This window comes from Columba livia, chromosome 12 (genome assembly GCF_036013475.1).
Source record: "Columba livia isolate bColLiv1 breed racing homer chromosome 12, bColLiv1.pat.W.v2, whole genome shotgun sequence".
NCBI lineage: Eukaryota > Metazoa > Chordata > Aves > Columbiformes > Columbidae > Columba > Columba livia.
The window spans coordinates 661,489-680,728 of record NC_088613.1 but is presented as its reverse complement, the minus strand read 5'-3'; the positions used below and the strand labels follow the sequence as shown (position 1 = coordinate 680,728).

The 19,240-nt window shown below is 54.4% G+C and overlaps 1 long non-coding RNA gene across 1 annotated transcript; it reads left to right on the top strand.

The window, feature by feature from the left end:
• Window positions 1-2,590: 2,590 nt before the first annotated feature.
• Window positions 2,591-12,745, top strand: LOC135580684 (uncharacterized). The gene is made up of 3 exons (XR_010475591.1): window positions 2,591-3,071; window positions 11,513-11,602; window positions 12,304-12,745. It is a non-coding gene; the product is annotated as an uncharacterized LOC135580684 (long non-coding RNA).
• The last annotated feature ends 6,495 nt before the right edge of the window (window positions 12,746-19,240 follow it).

Here is a 19,240-nt window from a genome sequence, read left to right as displayed (position 1 = left end):
CACAGGAGGAGGAAGCACACGGGTGCTCTGGGGAAGCACCGGGCTGCCCTGCTATGGGGCAGGGGCCCTGGGGGCTCAGCCCGGTGTGGGTCCCCCACAGCCTCCCCGGTCACCCGCACGGGTGGCAGCTCGCTGGGAAATGCCAACCTCAGCGTTCCCAGCCCTGCGGGTCAGGGCGCCGGGGAAGCTCAACTTCACCAGCCCGAGCAATTACTCAGGGTTTTATCATTCGCAACTAAAACCAGAGCCTATAAATAACCCGGATCTCTGTCTTAATAGCTGCATTTCAGCATATTTTTAATTATCATTTTATGAATGGGTGCATTAGAGTATATTTAAATACTAGCTTAGCCATGCTGTTAATGAGGCAGGATTGTTACAGGCCAGGTCTGGCTGTATATTACGTTGGTATATACATATGCTTCGACATCACATTTAAAAATTAGCCATTTCAAGCGTAAAATTATAATTGGTTTGTCTAATAAAAGGATAAATAAATATCTATTTAACTTCATTACTGTCAAAAGCAGGAGGCTTTTCTCCATTGTCTCCTTAGGGTTTTATGGCAGAAAAGCTAATTAGCTGTAATTGGGTAGATCCGAGGCGAACGAGGCAGGCGCAGCAGCGGTGCTGGCTGGGAATGAGGCACCGGTGCCTTCCCCGGCCTGGTGTCCTGTGTCTGCAGGAACAGGCGCCCCAGCAGCCCCATGCACAGGCTGGGGTGTTTCACTGGGGCTGCTTTGCAAGGTCACTTTGGGGTCTGCACGTTGTCTTCTACGTTCTGATGGTCCTTCTGCCGGATCTCCCTCCAGCCCACCTTGCCCTGAGTGGGGCTCTGGGGCACTGGGACCCCAAACGCTGGCCGCGACCCCCAGTCTCAGCTTGCTCATCCCCAGTTTGGGAGAAATCCTGCTCAAAATGTTTTTTCTGGACACGTCCTGATCCACAGGAGGAGCTGCCATCGTCCCTAACAACCCCCTGCGTGCCCCTCTGTGATCCCCACAGCTCCTGCTCCCTTTGCCGTGCTGTGCCCCCCGGCCCAGAGACCCCCCAGCCCTGTGGAGATGCAGCAGAGTCGCGTGGGATGGCAGAGGACACTTGTACCCAACGCAGCCTGTGCGTGTGGATAAGTTTCTTTTGCAGATGTTATTTGCCATGAGGAGAAGGAGGAGCAGGCCTGACACCCGGAGCAAATCACCGAGCTGCCAGTGAAATCTTTCCTTCTTCTTTTAAAGGAGAAAGATGGAATGTTAGTAATTGCGCAGCTGCCCCCTAATGCCGAGCGCTGGGCTGGGGGAGCGTGCCTGCGCGGGGGGGCATGAGCATGGAGGACGTCGTCTGGGTTTTGCTTATCAGTTCTGCTTGTTGAGCGTGTTCCAGGGATGGAAGAAATGCCAACAGACAGTGTGGAAAATTAATTTTTAATGCCTTTTATTAGTGCTTAAGTCATTCAGAGAGGATGAAATAATCCCTGTTTGGGTGGAGTGGCAAAGGTCTTGCAGAGCTGTCAGCAGACCAAGTCGCTGCACCCGCCAAAGTTCTGCACACCCATCTCCTCAGCCCATCCCCGCACCCCTCGGCTCCCGCCGCTCCTCCCTGCGCAGCCGTTCGGGACAGACAGACAGCTCTCCCCCGCGGACGGAGCAATGGGCCTTGTCTGTGATGGTGAGCAGGAAACGTTATTTTTTCCTCTGCATTAAAAAATGTTGTATCAATTCACCAAGGAATTAATGCGCCTCACGCTTGAGAGCTGAAGCCTGCCCGGGCAGGAGGCTGCCCGGTGCCGGAGATGTGATCCCGCGGGAAGGCCAGCCTGGGTTCGGGCAGTTAAAACCTGTATCATGACACACGCTTACAAGAGGGCTGAGTTAGACCTGTACAAGTGACCCCTTTTGTTCTTGTAATGTATTCTTTTCTGCCATCTACTTGCCTTTCAGTGCATGTATTAAGCACTAGTAATACATTCTCTGTCCGTTTCTAAGGAATTTTATCTCTGTGCATGCATATGTCTGTATCTATATGAGACACACATGCAAGCATATCTTTATATAATGTACATTTGTGGATATATCACGTATTTGCCCCAATGCCTGAGTGACCCACCTGAAGCAGGAGAGGATCTGGCTGCCCACCTTCCCCAGCATCCCCTGGTACCCACCTTCTTCAGCATCCCCTGGTACCCACCTTTCCCAGCATCCCTGGTACCCACCTTCCCCAGCATCTCCTCGGCTTGAACGTTCACCCCAGGATGCCGAAGGTCTCTCCCCAGGAGGAAGGAAGCTCTGAAGAGCCTCTTCACATGATGAATTTTAATGTTTCTTTCCACATCCAGCCCAAGCACAAATCTCTTCAAAGCCCCATCCCTGCACAGCAGAACTAATTTGAAATGTCACCAAGGTCAAGCCCTGCTTCCCCAGCCATTAACCTGCCTCTCAAGCTACACACTTTGTATTTATTTACATAGTGACGTATTTATTTAAGCCTCAGATCGCAGCTATAGGAAGGGACGTGGGCTGTGTGGAGGGGAGGGGGCATTTTGCTTGGGGGCCTCTGAGCTGCTGCCACCGTGGAGACAGCAAGGGGTGGCTCTGCCCAGGAGCTCTGTGTCCAGAACACAATGGGAAGGATGAGGAGGGAGATCTTGGGAGAATTGGTTGTTCCACCCTGGCTTTTCTGGTTGTGCTTTTCTTCAACTTGCTCCTGTCCAGAGACAGAAGCACAGCTTTTCCTCTCCAGGCAGGTCTTTCACAGGCATAAATCAGTGTAAATTTACTCTAGTCAATGATGCTGATTTACAGGAGCTTTGAGCCCCCCTGTGCTTTTCAGCCTTTGTTTCCAAAACAGATGAGAAAGAGTAGGGACCAGGCGAATGTTTCTGCAGGTGCATTTGCTGCCAAACTTTGGTCACTCCCCTGCTTTTTGTCCTGCTTCTCAGCCACCCTGGTGAACCAGCACACTTGGAGAACATCTGGACCTACACTCCACCAGACTCCACTTCATCGGGGTTCCTGTCCCCCCGAGCGCTGTCCTTGGCATTACTGCAGCTCTGTGCTACCTCCAGATCAAACCAGGTGCTGTGCTGGGGGATGTGGGCTTTGCACCATTTATTCCCCATGTGGTCTCATGTCCCTTCCCCCGGGGGGCTGGGCATGTGGGGGACGCTGCCACGGAGGGGACTGTCTCCCCATCTTCCTTCCTGCGGGGCAGGCATGTGTGTGCGTTGTGAAACACAGCCTGACCTTTCTTTCTTGTTAACTCCTGTTCTCATTGCTCACTTACATGTTTAATTTAAGGCTGTGGAGCTGGCTAGCCTGTGGTTTAAAATATTTTTTTTGAGAGCTCTGGCAGGGAATTAAAGCAGTTTGTAGTAACTTGAAATTAGCAGGGCGATCTCAGACAGATGTTGTGAGCAAGGGAAGAGGAACTTACTTGCTGTGTCTCCTCTGCTGTTGTTTAAAAGACACTAATTTGCTGCTTTCTTCTTAAAAGCAGGCATCTGTAGGTAAGGATAATGAAAATACATTGCTCTCTTATGGTATTCCAGCACCTTCTTCTTTTCTTGCTTTCTTCCTCTTCCAGTGTGCCCCAATCCTGACCCCTGGGGCCCTGGGCTGGTGCTGGTTCCCACAGCCTCAGCTCCTCCACCCTGCCTGGAGCTGCTCGCTGTCCCTCCCCGTGCTCCAGGTGACATGGGGAACTCGTGCCCAGCTCCATCTACAGCAAAGCTTTGCACTACAGCTTTGCTTTTGGTTGTGGACAGGAGGGTGCAGCTCCGGGGAAGTTTGTTTGTTTGCTGAATTAGTAACAGCAGCATGTGTGGGGAGTGAAAGGGGAAAAAAATAGGCAATGAAAAGTGGGGCAATTCTCTTATTTCCAAGCTGATTTCTCTGGTGCAGTCGGAGGGAGGATGGGTGGAAGCAGCAGCTTTGGGTGATCCGTGCCCGGAGGGATGCGCTGGCTGCACAGAGCACCTTCCCTGCGCAGGCTGGGTTAGTTCTGCTCCCACGGCTGCCCTGTAATCACAACCTGGCTTCAGAGGACAACGGAGCTGGGAGAGAAGGGATATGTGAGGCTCTTAACGAGGTTAACCTGCTGCCGCTCCTCTAAACGAGGCTGTGACAGGGCAGGTGGAGAGCAGCCTGGAGCGGCTGTGACAGCGGGGACAGGGATATCAAACCCCACCAGAACAAAGGCAAGACAAAAGGGTTGGAGGGAAAAAAGCTTCTTGTCAGCAAAGCTGTCAATTGGTGAGATTAAAGAGCACCTGCCACCTTCTCCAAAGGTTGTGTCACCGCTTTCGGAGCAAGGCAGGAGAGAGCTGGCAGAGCTGGAAATAGCCCTGGTCACCTGGAAATAGCCCCCATCAGCAGCCCTGTGCTGGGGTTGGAGCAGTGATGCTCTGCCCAGGCCCTTCCCTGCAAACCCAGCCCACGCTCCCCGTGTCCTGCTCTGCTCCTGCCTCCTCTGTGCTATGAAGCTCCTCTCCATTGGGTTCTGCAGCGCTGAGCTCCTGCCCATGTTTTGGGGTAGGCTGGGAGGGATGCGGGGGCTCACGGCCAGCCCGGAGGGTCTGCAGCAGGGGGTTGGTGCGGAAGGCAGCGCTGCCCACGTGCACGGGTGTCGGCAGGTGTTTTACCCATTGCTTCAGAACATCAGAGGCTCTGGTGAGTCCAGAAAGGTCAGGCCTTAAGAATCCTCCATCAGCTGCATGCAAGTTCAGCCCAACATCATCGTCATCACCTGAAGGACAGCCGGGCTGCCTGTGCCTCAGCTTTCCCAGCTGCTCAGAGGGAGACATTTCCTGAGGGGGGCCGAGCATCCTCCTTCTCTGTGTAAAGGCAAGCGGGGTGGGGGAAGAAGGACATGGAGCGGATCTGCAGCGTTGCTCAGACACGCTCCGGGCGCTGGCTGCACCAGTGGGAACCTGCTGCAGACGGGTCTGCGCTGTGCACCGTAACGCTGTGTGTTGTGACCTGAACAGGGGCTGGGGTGGCCCCAGGATTGCGGGCTGGAAATGTGCAGGAGATAATCCAAAAAGGCGAGTGTCTGTCAGGTGCTCAGGTGTTAGCAGAAGTTAATGAGAGTTGCGGTGTCTGATCTCTTGCAATCAATTCCACTTCCTATCACTCTGCGAGAGGTGAATATCCATGCTGCTGTGACGGTGGTAACTCTGGGTGATGTGCCTGCTTTCAGCTTTGACGCCAAGGGAAACTGCTGGATAACATTGCTGTGCTGCTCCAGGCAGGGCTGGGGGAGTGAGATTATTCTCCTGGATGGCCCAGCTCAAAGGGAAGGTTTCTATTTGGAGTACAATCACCTAAGAAAACCTCTTCCTCTCCTTCCACAAAATCAAATCTCCCCTTGGCTGGGAGAAAATGTGCCAAGCGATCAGGGAAGATGGATGCAGCGCGGAGCGTGTGTGGCGGGGGCATGCGGTGAGCTGACGGCTTGTTTACTGGAAGCGGGAGAGCTGCCAGTTCTCCTCGGAGCACAGGCTTGTTTACAGAGCCCCAGCGCAGGGAGAGGATGTGCGAGCCTGGCTCCGCAGCTGCTGCCCTGGCACCGCCGGGGCCGTGCGGGGTGAGCACCCAGCCCTGGGCAGGATGAGCACCCAGCCCTGGGCAGGATGAGCACCCAGCGCTGGGCAGGGTAGGCATGCAGCACCGGGCAGGATGAGCACCCAGCCCTGGGCAGGGTAAGCATGCAGCACTGGGCAGGATGAGCATGTAGCACTGGGCAGGATTGTCCTGCATGCAGCAAGAACTGCTGGGGCAGGTGGGCAGCAGGGACATTTTCTGGGGCCACCAAAGCCTCTAGGAATCTTCCCTCGTGGAAAAAGCAGCAAGACGAGGAAAGACACATCCCTAAGTTTGGTCTTTGATTATTTTCCTTCAGTAAAGCTTTGGGATGGGATTTTCATTGCTCAGCATGGCTTATTGCTTTGCCAGCCCTGGAACAGGACCTGCAGGTGCTGGGATGAAGGCACTGTGTCACGTTTAGTTCCTATCACCTGCTATCAAAGATGCACCCAGGGAGTTAAGCCCCTGCAAGTCTCTGTAAAGCCAAGGAGGGGTCACTTGTCTCCTGTTGCTGCTCGATGGCACGGGCAGAGTGGGGCGAGGGGACAACAAGACACCGACACAGCGCACGGACAAACAGCCCAGCAGGCAGGGAGGGTGGGGACGATGCTCGGCGCTGCGAGCGGGATGCAGATGTGACGAGCAGAGACGTGCAACATTGCACCCGGCTGCAGGTTCCTTCTGAAATGCAAATCCCAACACGGGGCCTGTCGGTGCTGAACGCCAGTACAAGACAGCCGTTCTGTACACAAACCAGCGCCAATTTGCTACCAGTTATGGCTGCGGGTGACACTTGTAGCTTTGATCTGAGGAGGGAAAAGCAGGCGGGTGGCTCCTGGAGCCCTGCTGTGCCCCGGAACCGCCCCGACACGGCGGTGAGGGGCTGCTGGGGTGGCAGGGAGGAGATGGCGGTGACCACAAAGAGCTGGGAGAATATGTCCATGGGAATCAGTCACACTGTGGGGACTCATTGTGGTGTAAAGCTCGTGCACTGAAAGAAACGGAGGGTTGGTGTCCCATCCCCAGCCATTCCCATTTCCATCTTCCCCGGCTCCCCCCAGCCAAGCGAGTCTGTGGTGGCTCCACACAGGGGACTTAGAGCTGCTCAGAGCTCATGGCACATCCAGGTTTCCCCCAGTTATGGGGGGGCAGGCAGGGAGAGGGGGGTGTGCAGCCCCAGGGGATGTAGGAATTGCTGCATTTTGGTGCTTTCAGACACCTGTTCTTGCAAACCCTGCTCTGTGTGACAGGGGACACAGCGGAGGTGGTGGGTGGGATGGCTGCAGTGGCAGAAAGAGCAGAAGGAAGAAGCTGCTGTGCAGCCTGAGTTTTGGTGATGCTTCTGACCTGCTGGCAGTGAGAACGCTGCCTGACACCTGCGTGTCCATGAGGCCGTCGGCCTTCCTCCCACCCACACCTGAGGAAGAGCAGGCCAGCCCGCCCCAAGCCTTGTGTCTCTGCTATTTGTCTGAGATGCATAAAGGGGCAGGAACAACTGGCTTTGTGCGCAGCCTCTGAGCAGCCCCAGCCTTTCCGCTTGGCTTTGCTTTACCCCGCAGGGCCGTGTTCCTCTCCTAAGTGCTTGTGCTTCCCATAAGGCGCCTCGGGGCTCGGATGCTCTCGCGTCTCATGTTGCTGTGGTCTCCTGAACGAGAGCGCTGAGGTTTGGGGTTGAGATAGATACATGGCAACCAGCTTTGCCTTGCACTGGCTGCTGCCAAGGAGGCTGTCCCAGGGGTTCCTGCAGCTCCCCCAGCCAAACCTCCCCCCTTCCTGGTGTGCATAGAGGCTGCAAATCCCGCTTCTCCTTCCCAGCTGCCCTGCAGAGCCCCGGCTGCCCCCAGCACCCTACGATGGGCACGGGATCCCCGAATCACTCTCTGAGCGGTTTCGTGGAAATCCAGCCAAGATCGTTTTTCTGTCGCCACGGGGTACGTGGCGCTACTGTAGATGGCACATTCCGTTTCTGCAGGATCCGACGAAGCCTAACAGCCCTCTGTCAGCTCGGGGGATTTATGAGACCTTTCCTTGCCTTGGGGAACCTGGGACCAGGCTGACACAAGAGGAAGGGCCAGTGGATAGAAATTACCTTTAGCTCCACCGGCTCCATTTTACCAGCAGAGAAACCAGCCCCTCAGCTTTATGCTCTTCCCATCAGCCACAAACGAGCAGCTTCTGTCCCCCCTGAGCACTGGTTCTGTTTTGGGCCCATACTGGGCTAGAAAGAAAGTCTGGGAGGTGGTGGTGTTGGGGAAATATCTACGTATGCTCCTTATATATCTATGTGTGTGTTTATAAAAATGTTTAACAGCAGCCAGTGCTTGATCCGACACAACCTCCAAGTGTTAATCATAATAAATGGTAAGGGGAAATAATCGCTGTTAAAGGAGTGTGGGGGTGTTGTGGTGCTGGTGGGGTGCGAGGTGGTGTGCGGTCGAGCCCCCTCCTCTCTGCTCCTTCCCAGCCCAGCGCCCTCCCGCTGTTTTTGTGGCTTTGGGGTGACAGCAGCCCCCTGCCCCCACTGCCTCCCATCCTCTGCCCGGGGGCAGCACCGGTGCTGGGCACCTTGTGCCCGTCCCCACGCTGGCAGCACGAGGGCGGGGGAGCTGTCCCTGCCTGCCAGCCCTCCCCAGTGACAAGGCAGCGAGGGGACACAGGACCAAGTGCTGCCCGCGAGGGCTTTAGCATCTCGGTAATTACAGCGGCTCCCCGAAGACCGCGCTCTCCTGAACTACAGCCGGTACCCGATGATTCGTAAAGACTCCTTGGGGACTCGGAGCGGACGGTTCAGCCATAATTACCTTGGCTGCCTGCCACCGCTGGTGCCAGGGGACCGCGCGGCATCGCTGCAATTAAACGAGGGGAAAGCGCACACTGTCAGCTGCTCCCCCCACGCCGGGGTGGGAGGGACACGCAGACCCGGCCGAGGCTCAGCCTGGCCGTGTCACAGCAGGGGGGCCTGGGGGGTGACATGCCATTCTGCGGCCCAGCAATAGACACAAGTGGTTTTATGACTCAAGCCTCTTCTCCACTAATGAGACACAAAGAGCACTTTTCGCTTTTTCCCATTGCGGGTCCGTAAACTGGGTGCTGGCAGAATTGCTTGCAGGGTTTAGGCAGTGGTCAGAGGCTGAGGAGGTGGCCCCGCAATGCCAGGACATCCTGCTCCACGTCCCCTGTGCCCCCCGAGCTCCCCGCTCACAGGAGGACGAGCGGGAAGGAAGGATGGAAGGAAGGAGGGAAGGAAGGATGGAAGGAAGGATGGAAGAAAGGATGTCTCGCTCTGCAGCAGAGGGATGTGTAATTTTATCACACATCACAGCATTTTGCCCTGGCAGCTTGTCACCAGCCGGGCGGTTAAAATTCCCTTGAAAAATGAGGGATCCGTGGCAAATTACTGATTATAGGATAGGAAAGGTAATCTGGCTGCATGTGATTGATTGCTTTGATACTGCGACGTTCAGTGCTCTACAAAACCCGGGTAAGAGATGCAGAGATAGCGTCGTGCTGTGATAACTGTACAGACAGCAGTGACGGGGTGTTCAGAGACAGCACACAGACAGACAGACAGACAGAGCACCTGAGACATGGCAGATGGCTACACAAAGGGGCTGCACCACCTATGAGATAGGAGGACAGATGAGAGCTCCAGGAGCGTTCAATACATTCGTGTTCGGAGCAGGAGTCACGCAGCAGGTTTGCTGGTTGCTCCATCCCGCTCTGCCGGGTTGTCCTCGGTCCTTCTGCTCAGGAAAAGGAGAGGGATGGGGACGGGGAGGTTTTGACACCTGCGCCATGGCTGATGCTCAAGCACCCGCTGCCAGCAGGAGCTCTGTACCCGTCCTGCCCCCTGCCCAGAGCCGCGTTTGGGGGCAGCAAGAGGAGGGATGGGAGGGCAGGAGCTGCAGGGGCTGTGATGCTTTACCTGGAGGCTACAGCACATCCCTCCCCACCATCCAGAAGTGGCCTCGACAAGCAGCCAGATGAAACAGCAGCAAAAGGGAGAGCAGACCTCCTGGAGATGGTAAAATAAACCAGGAACAAAATGCACTTGTGGAAATTCAGTGTGCGCTCATATATTTGACCACACCAGTCCTTAACAAAAGAAAACCCCGGCTCATTACATAGAAACATCAAACCAGCCAAGATAATTATCTCTAATTAGTGCTAATTTAAAAGTGAGGTCTGTTCTATAGCTGAATTGTTGCATATTTCATTAGTTCATTAGATGCTGCGCAGACAACACAGATAAGAGAATTGTTCATGGGATGATACAAATTTCATCCTCTCTTCACCAGAAACAGCGTGTGGGTCCATGTTCACAGCACAAACCGTGTGCGGCTGTGCAGCCCCAACAACCCAACCCACACGGCTCCATGGTTCATCCTCTGGGGAGAGTTCACTGAGTACGGGGTTCATTTTGCAGAAAGAGGGAGAGAAACAAGCAGTTTGTCATGTTATAGTCTCACTGTCTCTGCAAATATCAGTCGATTCATTCCAGGGTTCTTTTAGTGTCTGGATGAGAAAAACGTGCAGTTCAGATTCACCCTTGTGAAAGCAAAAAGCATCTTGCTCCAGGTGCTCCAAGTCTGTCTGTTCTGGCCCTTCGGATTTCATTTCTGTGACCAGTCGTCTCCGTCACCTTTTCCATCTCTTCATCCCCTTTTCCATCTCTTCATCCCCTGTTCCATCTCTTCCTCATCCCCTTTTCCATCTCTTCATCCCCTGTTTCATCTCTTCATCCCCTGTTCCATCTCTTCCTCATCCCCTTTTCCATCTGTCCCACGGGCTCACTCCATTCACAGTTCCTTCCCCGGGCAGGGCTCGGGGGCCACTCCAGTTACTGGGGAAACCAGCAGCTGCCTTGGGACATGCTGGATTTTCAAAGCTTGGCTGGCCGGCGGTGGCGCTGGGTGCTGTGGGACTCATGGTCAGCCCGGGGGACAGCTCTGAGTGATATGTGCAATGATACGAAAAAAAGACCACATAGTGATGGAGATTTCTAACCCAATAGAGGTGTGCCTCATACGGATCAGTGGCATCGTCTTCAGTAACAAACATAAATGCCAACTCTTCCCTGAAGAGCATCTGGAGGAGATGATGCCGTGATGCTGATGTGTTGCACATCTTCCTCTATCAGCTTCTGGTGCAGAAGCTCCCGGGTAAACTCTCACATTCTGGAAGCATTTACCTCCTGCCACAATCCTGCCTGGCCCAGGGAAGCTGTGACTCAGGAGATGAGCAAGAAATTGGCACTTTAATGGTGATGTGTGAGCAGGAATAAAGCATTTGACTTTCAGAACCTCTTCAAGATTGCAGGAAAATAACCCTTTTCACTTGTAAGCTGCACATGAGCTGGAATGCTTGCAAGACAATAAAATCCCCCTTCTCTTCGCACTGCGGGTTTTTAATCAGATTAACCTGGCTTTATGAAGCTTTCAGCTGTGACTGCCAGTGGAGTGAGGACCTGGCCTGATGCAAGAAAGGCAGGGAGGCATTTCACCCTCAAGAAGTTCCTGAGCAGGATCACAATCATTGAGGAAAGTTACTGCAGGAGTTTGAAGCTGTAATTATTCTTAGAGAAAGAGAGGAAAGCTTCAAGTTCTTTGAATGAGCGAACTTTGGAGCTTTATACCATTGCAGAAGAGTAAATTGAAGTGGGATGAAAAATGTGAAGGACAAAACGCCACCATGAAGAGCAGGTCCAGGTGGTGGGTTTGGGAGATTGGAGAGGAGAGAAGCCAGGACAGGGGGAGGTGGGAAACCCCCAAACCCGGGGGTGCAGTGATGGAGGGTGTGCTAGTGACTCGGTGCGGTGAGGCTCACCGAATGATCCGAAAATACCATTTATCAGCGTGTTCCGGGAGTCAGACCCAGGTCCCAGCCTGGATGAGCTGTGAGGTTCCTGATGCCAAAATCCTGTTTATTTTCAGAAGTGCTGCTGGAGGGGCTGGAGACGGCTGGATGGGTCTGAACAGGACAGGCAACAGGAGTCACTGCAGACAGCACCCACGGAGACCCAGGTACAGTACCCAGAAGAATCAATTAGTTAATGGCTGCCGTTACAGACAGACGAGTTGGAGAGAGTTAATGAACGGCGATTTAACTTATTGATTAATCAGAAAGCTTTCCACTCTCGCTAATGCTTGCCTTGTTAAGCCAGCATCTCCTGCCTGCCCGGTCCCTGCTCTCCCTCTGCAGGCAGGTGACAAGAGCAGGAATTTGGGGAGCAGGAGCTCAGGGACCTGGTGCAGTGACAGTGACACTGACCCTCAGTCCCATCCCCTCACAGTACCCGAGGCTGCCTGGCTCCTGCCGCTGGCTCTCCCCGTCCTCCCCGAGATCCCGCTCCGTGCCCCCGGCATCCCTCACTCGGTGTCGCCCTCAGCTGCCACAGAAGTGATGTTTCCATGTCATGCTCAATATTCGTGATGCAAGGCAAACATCAAATCTCAGCAGGGTGCTTGGGAAAATCTAAGGGAGAATATCAGAGGAATCTGTTTCTACGAAGTAAAAGAAATCAACAAAGGCTCTGTTTGGGGATGGGTTTTTTCATCCTGGACCATACATACAAATAATAAGTTTACACTTGGGTTTATTATTATTATAATTATTATTATTATTATTACCCTTCCTGATATCAATCTCTCCATTTCATTACAATAAATATTGGTTCATGCTGTTAGAAAATGCCTTCTCCTATCTGCTGCTTGTCCTTCCGCAGGTGCGGTGGTGGGGGCGTGTGCGGCAGGATCCGCCGTCCCCGGGAAGGGCCGCTGTCTCACCCCCAGGAGCGCCGCAGGGCCATGCGGTGTGTGTGGGGCTCGTCTGTACAGAGCGGGGCTGCTGAACCGTGCCTGTGATCCCCTGTATCTGCAGGGATGCTTAAAATAGCCCTCGGAGTGTGGCTTCTTTCCGTCACTCTCCTGCCACAAGGCAGGACAAACGCCTTTATAAACTGCTGATGGTGGTTTTTCTTGTCAGCGAAGGTTTTCCTGCTCCAAGGCATCTTCAGGGCAATGGCCTCGTTCCTTTGCTTTGTTTGTGTAGTTCCTGGCACAGCCCTTGTGCCATGTTAATTATCTTCCACGTGGAATTTGTTTTGTGCCAGCAGAAATGCACTCAGGTCAGAATATGAAGTGAAATAAAAATAGCTCCTTTCCCCAGCAGAGCTCACTGGTTATGCAAGATGGATCAAAGCTCGGAGCAGAGGGAAGGACCGTTTACCACGGGCTGGTTCCTGCATCAGCCCTTCGTGAGCATCCCAGATGTTCAGCTGGAACAAGGGTGTAGATTTGGGAAAGGGGACAGTTGGGAGAGCCCAGAGAATAGAGCGTTAGATGGGAGGAAAGGGCCGTGGTGCTGGGAAGAGGAGGAGGAGGAGGAGGAGGAGGAGGAGGAGGGGATGAAGGCAGTCGGAGTTGTGTATCACTGAGCATGGGCTGGACCTGTGCCCTGCTCCCGCAGGAGAGCCGAGGCACCGCTTCTTAGTGTCACCATCACTCGGTGTCACTATCCTGCCACCCCCCGAGCATCCCCGCAGAGCTGGTTCTGACCTGGGACACCGCAGACGGAGACCCTGTCACCGGGGGGACATGAGGGTCCAGCCTTCTGCCAGGGTTCACCCCATTCTGGGGATGCTGGTGCAGAAAAGGCAACTCCAGCCCAGCACACCCTGCGCCGCCTTTGCCAGAGCTGGCACGGGGAGCAAAGAGGGGGCTTGGCAGCCCGGAGTTTTCCAGTTTCTGCTTGGCATGAGAAAAGCATTCACCCTTCTATCTCAGCACTTCCAGACTTAACCATGAGCACAGCCAAAATCATTTCCATGAGATATCAACAAGATCTACATGAATAAAATATAACAATGTCTTCTTCAAATCCAGGGAGCCCTTTTCAGATTCGCAGCCTCAGCTCGGAGCACCTGCCAGCCTCCCAGCAAACCACAGGCGGGTTCTGCCAGGAAAAGCCGGTAACCTCCTCGTTTTGTTCCCCATCTTTGCCCTCCGGCCCCCTTGGGCCACACCTGAGCCTGGGGGCTGCGGGAGGGAGGGAAAACAATGGTGTTGCATTTTTTAAAAGTGATGTTTATCAGAAAGCTTATTTTATTTATCAGTTTTATTAAAGTGCCATTTCCCAGAGTCATGGGGTCATGAGTTAATCTCAGCTTTCAATTAACTGAGGCTCCATGTTTCTCACTGCTGGAGCTGAGGAGTTATCCACCACGAGGAGAACCCAGCAGCATTCTGTGTTCCCAGGCCCACGTGGGGGGGAACGGCTCCCGAGACCTGGCAGCTGGTGCTGCCCAGCTGGGCAATGGCCTCTCGTTCCCAGGAAAGCTTTCGGCTGCTGTTCTGGGTGGGGGCTCGTGCTGCTCCTGTGGTCCCCAGGCAGGGACATCGCCCTGTCCCCAGCTTGGGTGACCAGTGCAGGAGCTCCCAGCAGCCTGGACACAGGGGATCGGGCTGTTAATTAAGTTAATTGGAGGAGTTTTTCCCCCTCAAAGCAACCCTCTGGCAATGCGTCCCAATAGGCATCCCTGTCCTGGGCCCCCAGCCCCTGGCCCCGGGGGGAGCGGGATTTGCAAGCTGCTGACACCGACATCCTGCGCAGGCGATGGAGGCTTTGCCACGGGCCCGCAGACACCTCCCGCAGCCGCTTTCACTAACAGATTTATTATTGCTGGTGAGGAAAGCGAAACCATGTGGAGCCGGCGCGCAGAGCCCAGGAAAGACGCTTGCGACTTGGAGGCAGACGGGAATTTCCTGAAAGGTGAATATGGCAGAGCATTAAAAGACAAATAAATAAAAAAGCCTTGCTTTATTCCTCTGTCTCAGCTGTGCTCCAACTTGCCCCAAATCCAAGATAATACAGGAGCCTAAGAACTGCCATAAAGGGCCAGACCGGAGCTGCACTTTGTCTGAACGTCCATCCCTCCCAGCGCTGCTACCAGATGCTGCAGGAAAGGCCCAAGACATCCCATAAAGAACATTGATGGGGCAGCCTGCACAGATGAGAGATTTCTGCCCACTCCAGGGAGCTGGAGGATGCTTTAGGAGCTGAGGCGGGAAGGTTTATCTCCCCCATATTTTTCTCCTGTTTGCCTATCTGGCAGGAATATGAGTGTTCCTGGTGAACCCAGAGCACTACTGTTCATAAATGCCCTTATGGCTTTTTATGTCTGAAGGGTTCTCGCCTGGGAGCTGCAGAGGAGCCCTGTGCCCGGGTCTGAGCTCTGCAAACAGAGGGGATCTGCCTGCTGAACGTCCCCCTGTGACAGTGTTCCTCCCGTGCACACATCTCCCTGGGACCATCCCTGCTCTCACTGCCTCTTCCCTGCCTGCCACATTGGGCCCAGATGTCTCCTTTAAAGGGGAACTGCAAAGTTTTGTTTAAAATAACACTATTTCTTTTTTTTTTTTCCATAAAAAAAAAAAAACAACAACCCTTCCAAGATCCTCAGCAATTAATCAACTCTACGTGCAGGCTCCAAAGTTGCAAACACATCTGAAAGCAAACTATTTGAAGCTGAGCTTCCCCCCGCTCACCTGCAGAGCCCCAGCGCTGCAGTTTGGGCTGTTCCCTGCCAGGAGCTGGTTGTGCCCCCCAAAAGCGTGAGTCAGCCCCGGTGTCCCAGCCCCAGTGTCCCATCCTGGGCTCCCAGGGTCCAGGGGGATGCAGAGGGAGGATTGCAAGGTGGGGACCAGTCTGGTCCTACATCCCCTCAGCATGGAGCTTTGGACGCTTCATGGAGACAACACGGAAAGCTGAACGTCGGGAGTGGCGGAACCAGAGCTCTGCTTGTAAATTCCCCCTGTGCTTGACTGCAGGCTGAATTTTAGGTGCAAACAATGGGAATTTGGCCTTTTTCCCTTCTGCGTCCCTGTGACAGCCCTGCACATGCCATGACCATGGGGGACAGCAGAGAGCTGCAGCAGCCCTGGCATCCCGAGGGACAAGAGGCACTTTGCTCCTCATCCTCGTCCCCCAGGACGAAGGCCCAAGCTCGTCGGCTGTGGCCCCATCTCAGCCCGGGACAGCTTCTCAAGCCCCGAATCTCTAAACAACTCCCCTCCTCCCCTGACCCTAAGTTTTAATTTATCAGGAGAATTATTAAAACAGCCATTTCTCAGCTGTCTAACGTTTCAAACCCCTGCTCTCATTCATCTGATAAATATTTACAGAGCTTGACATTGTCTTCAGCTCGTTCCCTTCTGCGCCAAACAATCCCAAACACTCGCTTCCCCTCTCCCTTGGCTGGGGGAGCGGCTGCCGTGTGCCCCCCGCACCCCTTGGCCATGGCAAGGGGGGTTACCGCCCCCACTTCAGCCGTGTCCCCCCCTCTGCCACAACCAGCTGGGGGGAGCGGTTCTCGATGGAGTCTCTTTGTGCCCAAGCACAGGGTTTCGGGAGCTCTCCTGGAGCTGCATTGATTTCAGTGCCATTTTCAACAGGTCAGGCCAAGGACCCTGCGGTCACCTCCGAATGGAGAGAGGGAGGCAGATGCTCACAAATCAAAACCCCAATTCTTCTGATTTGGAAATGGATGTTTCGACACCATCCCATTCTGCGAGGCCTTACAGGAGGTCACATTTTGTTTCCAGCAGAAAAAAATAATCAATTTCAAGCTTTTGAAATTGTTGAGAAGCAGAATTGCCATCCCCTGCCAGTTTCATCTTAACACAATGATTTTTTCCCACATATTTTTCGAGTTAGAGAGATGAAGTCTCTGCTGCTGCTGCTTCTCAAAACATTTTCACAGGGCCACTCCATGGGTGGGAAGCGCTGAGCGGTGGCTCAAGCAGCCTGGGGTCCCCAAGGAGGGGAATGTCTCCTTCAGTCTGCCCAATGGACTTCCCAGGCAGGACCTCCGAAAATCCTACCAAAGCAATGGGCTGGTGTGAGCCCAGGGGAGAACGAGCAGAGGTGGACGGGCAGGAGATGCTTCAGTATATGCATTCCGCTCTGCAAATGTGCACGGGGTGAGCTGGTCAGTGCAGCCATCCTCCCACAGGACAAACCCTTCGGCTGTCTGATCCCCGTGGATCCACCAACAGCTCATCCGCAGGACTTCCCAACCATCCACTAGTGCTCTTCCCAGTCAGTTAGGGAAAAAAGAGGAAAGGAGAAGGGGAAGGGGAAGGGGAAGGGGAAGGGGAAGGGGAAGGGGAAGGGGAAGGGGAAGGGGAAGGGGAAGGGGAAAGGGGAAGGGGAAAGGGAAAGGGAAAGGGAAAGGGAAAGGGAAAGGGAAAGGGAAAGGGAAAGGGAAAGGGAAAGGGAAAGGGAAAGGGAAAGGGGAAGAGGGAAGGGAGAGGGAGAGGGAGAGGGAGAGGGAGAGGGAGAGGGAGAGGGAGAGGGAGAGGGAGAGGGAGAGGGAGAGGAAAAGGAAAAGGAAAAGGAAAAGGAAAAGGAAAAGGAAAAGGAAAAGGAAAAGGAAAAGGGGGTCGAGTCCCCATGTCACAGCCCCGGCCCCAGCCCGGCCTGCACCCAGGTTTGCCCAAAGCTGCCCCTTCAGCTGCCGGCGTCTCCCACCAGCTCCCCCCGGCGCAGCGTCCAACAGCAGCTCCTGCCATTCTCCCTCTGTAATTAACTCCCAGTACCACCTGTAACCCCCTCGCTCGCACCCCCAGCCCTGGCACTCGGAGCTGTCTGCTCGCGAGGCTCGTACAGCCCTGTGATTGACATCTAACAAGACAACTGGGGAAACAAAGCCGTCAATTGACACACACAGTTTTCAGCTGCAGATCGGTATTTGCAGCACTAACGTGACGTCTCATTACTCTGCTGTAGTGATCTTGTTAAACGCCAATTTAAACCCCGATCACAAAAGAGCGAAGCACAAGATTCCAGCCAGAGCAGCAATATGGTGCAGGAAAGCGAAATCTGCAGCCTGCCCTGTGGCGCTTCGCTGCAATGGCACGGAGAGGAATGAAAAAGGCCTTTTTATCTTCTCCCCTACCCTCCACGGGCCACTCCAGGCCTGTGCATTAATCCCCAGGGCTCCCTCCAGTCTAAATTTAAACGGCTCAGGGTTTCCATCACTCCCCTTAGGATACTGTTCTCAAGTCTATGGAGTTGCTCTGCTCTATGAAGTTTCTCTGGGAGTCAGCCTAAATACTTAATTTCTTCCCCCATTGTCCTAATTAGAGCTAGCAAAATAATGAGAACATTATTTACAGATTATTCAAAGCTAAGATTTGCACACGAAAATCCTGTGCTTATGGAGCACGCTCACAGGGAGCACGTGTGTGCCACATACGATATATGTGACACTGGTATCCATCTCATGTTCAGCTGGCCCTGTTCAAGTCCAGTCCCCGAGAACCTTCCCAAACCACTTGGTCTGTCCTGGCACATGTCTGGAGCTCTGTCCCCTCTGTCCCCGGTGATGCTGCCCAGGCCCCCCCACGACACCTCCCAGCAGGAGAGCGTAACGCTGCAGGGAGCAGCACGTCTGTCTGGAGGGGGATTTTGTCCCTGTCGTGGAAAAATGCCGTCAGAAGAGGACTGAGCAGGATCTGAACGCAGTGCAACCCACCATGTGCTGATCTGGAGTGGAGAGGGTCTGTGGAGACTCTGGCCCTAAGCCCCTCTTTCAAAGGGTTTTATTACATACTTAGTCATAAAACTTCGCCTGGGGCTGACTTGGCAAATGGGGCCTTGGCCCGGAAGCCAACCCCTTTTCATTTTTTAATAACATTTCGTGAAAATCCATTTGGCCCTTTGTAACTCGGACAGGTGGGAAAACAATAGAGGTTTCTATTTCCAGCTGCTGGCGCAGGGCTGGGGGCTGCTGCCCATGCAGGGATCCCCATGCAGCCACAGGTGACAGTGTCACTGCACTGTCCCCAGTGATGAGGACGTTTTGGCATGATGAGAACCAAGCTGTTTGCTGGAGCATCTATGCTGCAACCAACCCTTGCCCTCCCCAGAGCTTTTGTTCAGCCCTTGCCCCACATACCCCACTTTTCCAGACCTCCTACCTCCCAAATCCAACCCCAGCCAGCCCCGAGACATGGGCGGCGTGGCCCGGGCTGTGCTCACCTCCACCCCCGCTCTGCTCGGGATGCCTCGCAGGCTGCGAATCGCCGCATCCATGTCCCCATCCTGACACCTCCCCGCCGGGCGCTGAGCCCCCCGCTCCACGGCACTGGGTCACCCCGGGGAGGGAATGGAGGGAGCGACCTGCAGCTGCCGTCAGCCCAGCCTGCAGTTCAAAGACGTGTTAGATGGGTCTCTTGGCATCGGGTTCTATTTTTACAGCTTGTACATTAATGCTACCAAAGTTTAAACAATTGCAAGGGACCAGCAGCTTTGGAGGGAAAGAACATGTCAGGTTTAGTGCAGGCAGCGAGCCCCAGGCAGGGGGATCACCCAAAGCCCCAGCTCGTGGCAGGACAGGGTCATCCTGGATGTCCTGGGTGGGCATGGGGACCAGGGGACAGCCAGTGTCAGCAGCAGCGCACCAGCACTGTGGGCACCCTGCCAAGGGACCCAGCTGCCATCTGAGCCGAGCTGGGGTGGGGGGCACGGGGGTGCCAGCAGCAGGCAAGGGGCTGCCTGTGGTGCCCAGAGGAGCAGCCCCATGGTGAAGAAGGAGGTGACGGTGGCCCTGGATGGACAGAGGGGACAAACCCCATCCCCAGCTGCCAGGGCTCTGCCTG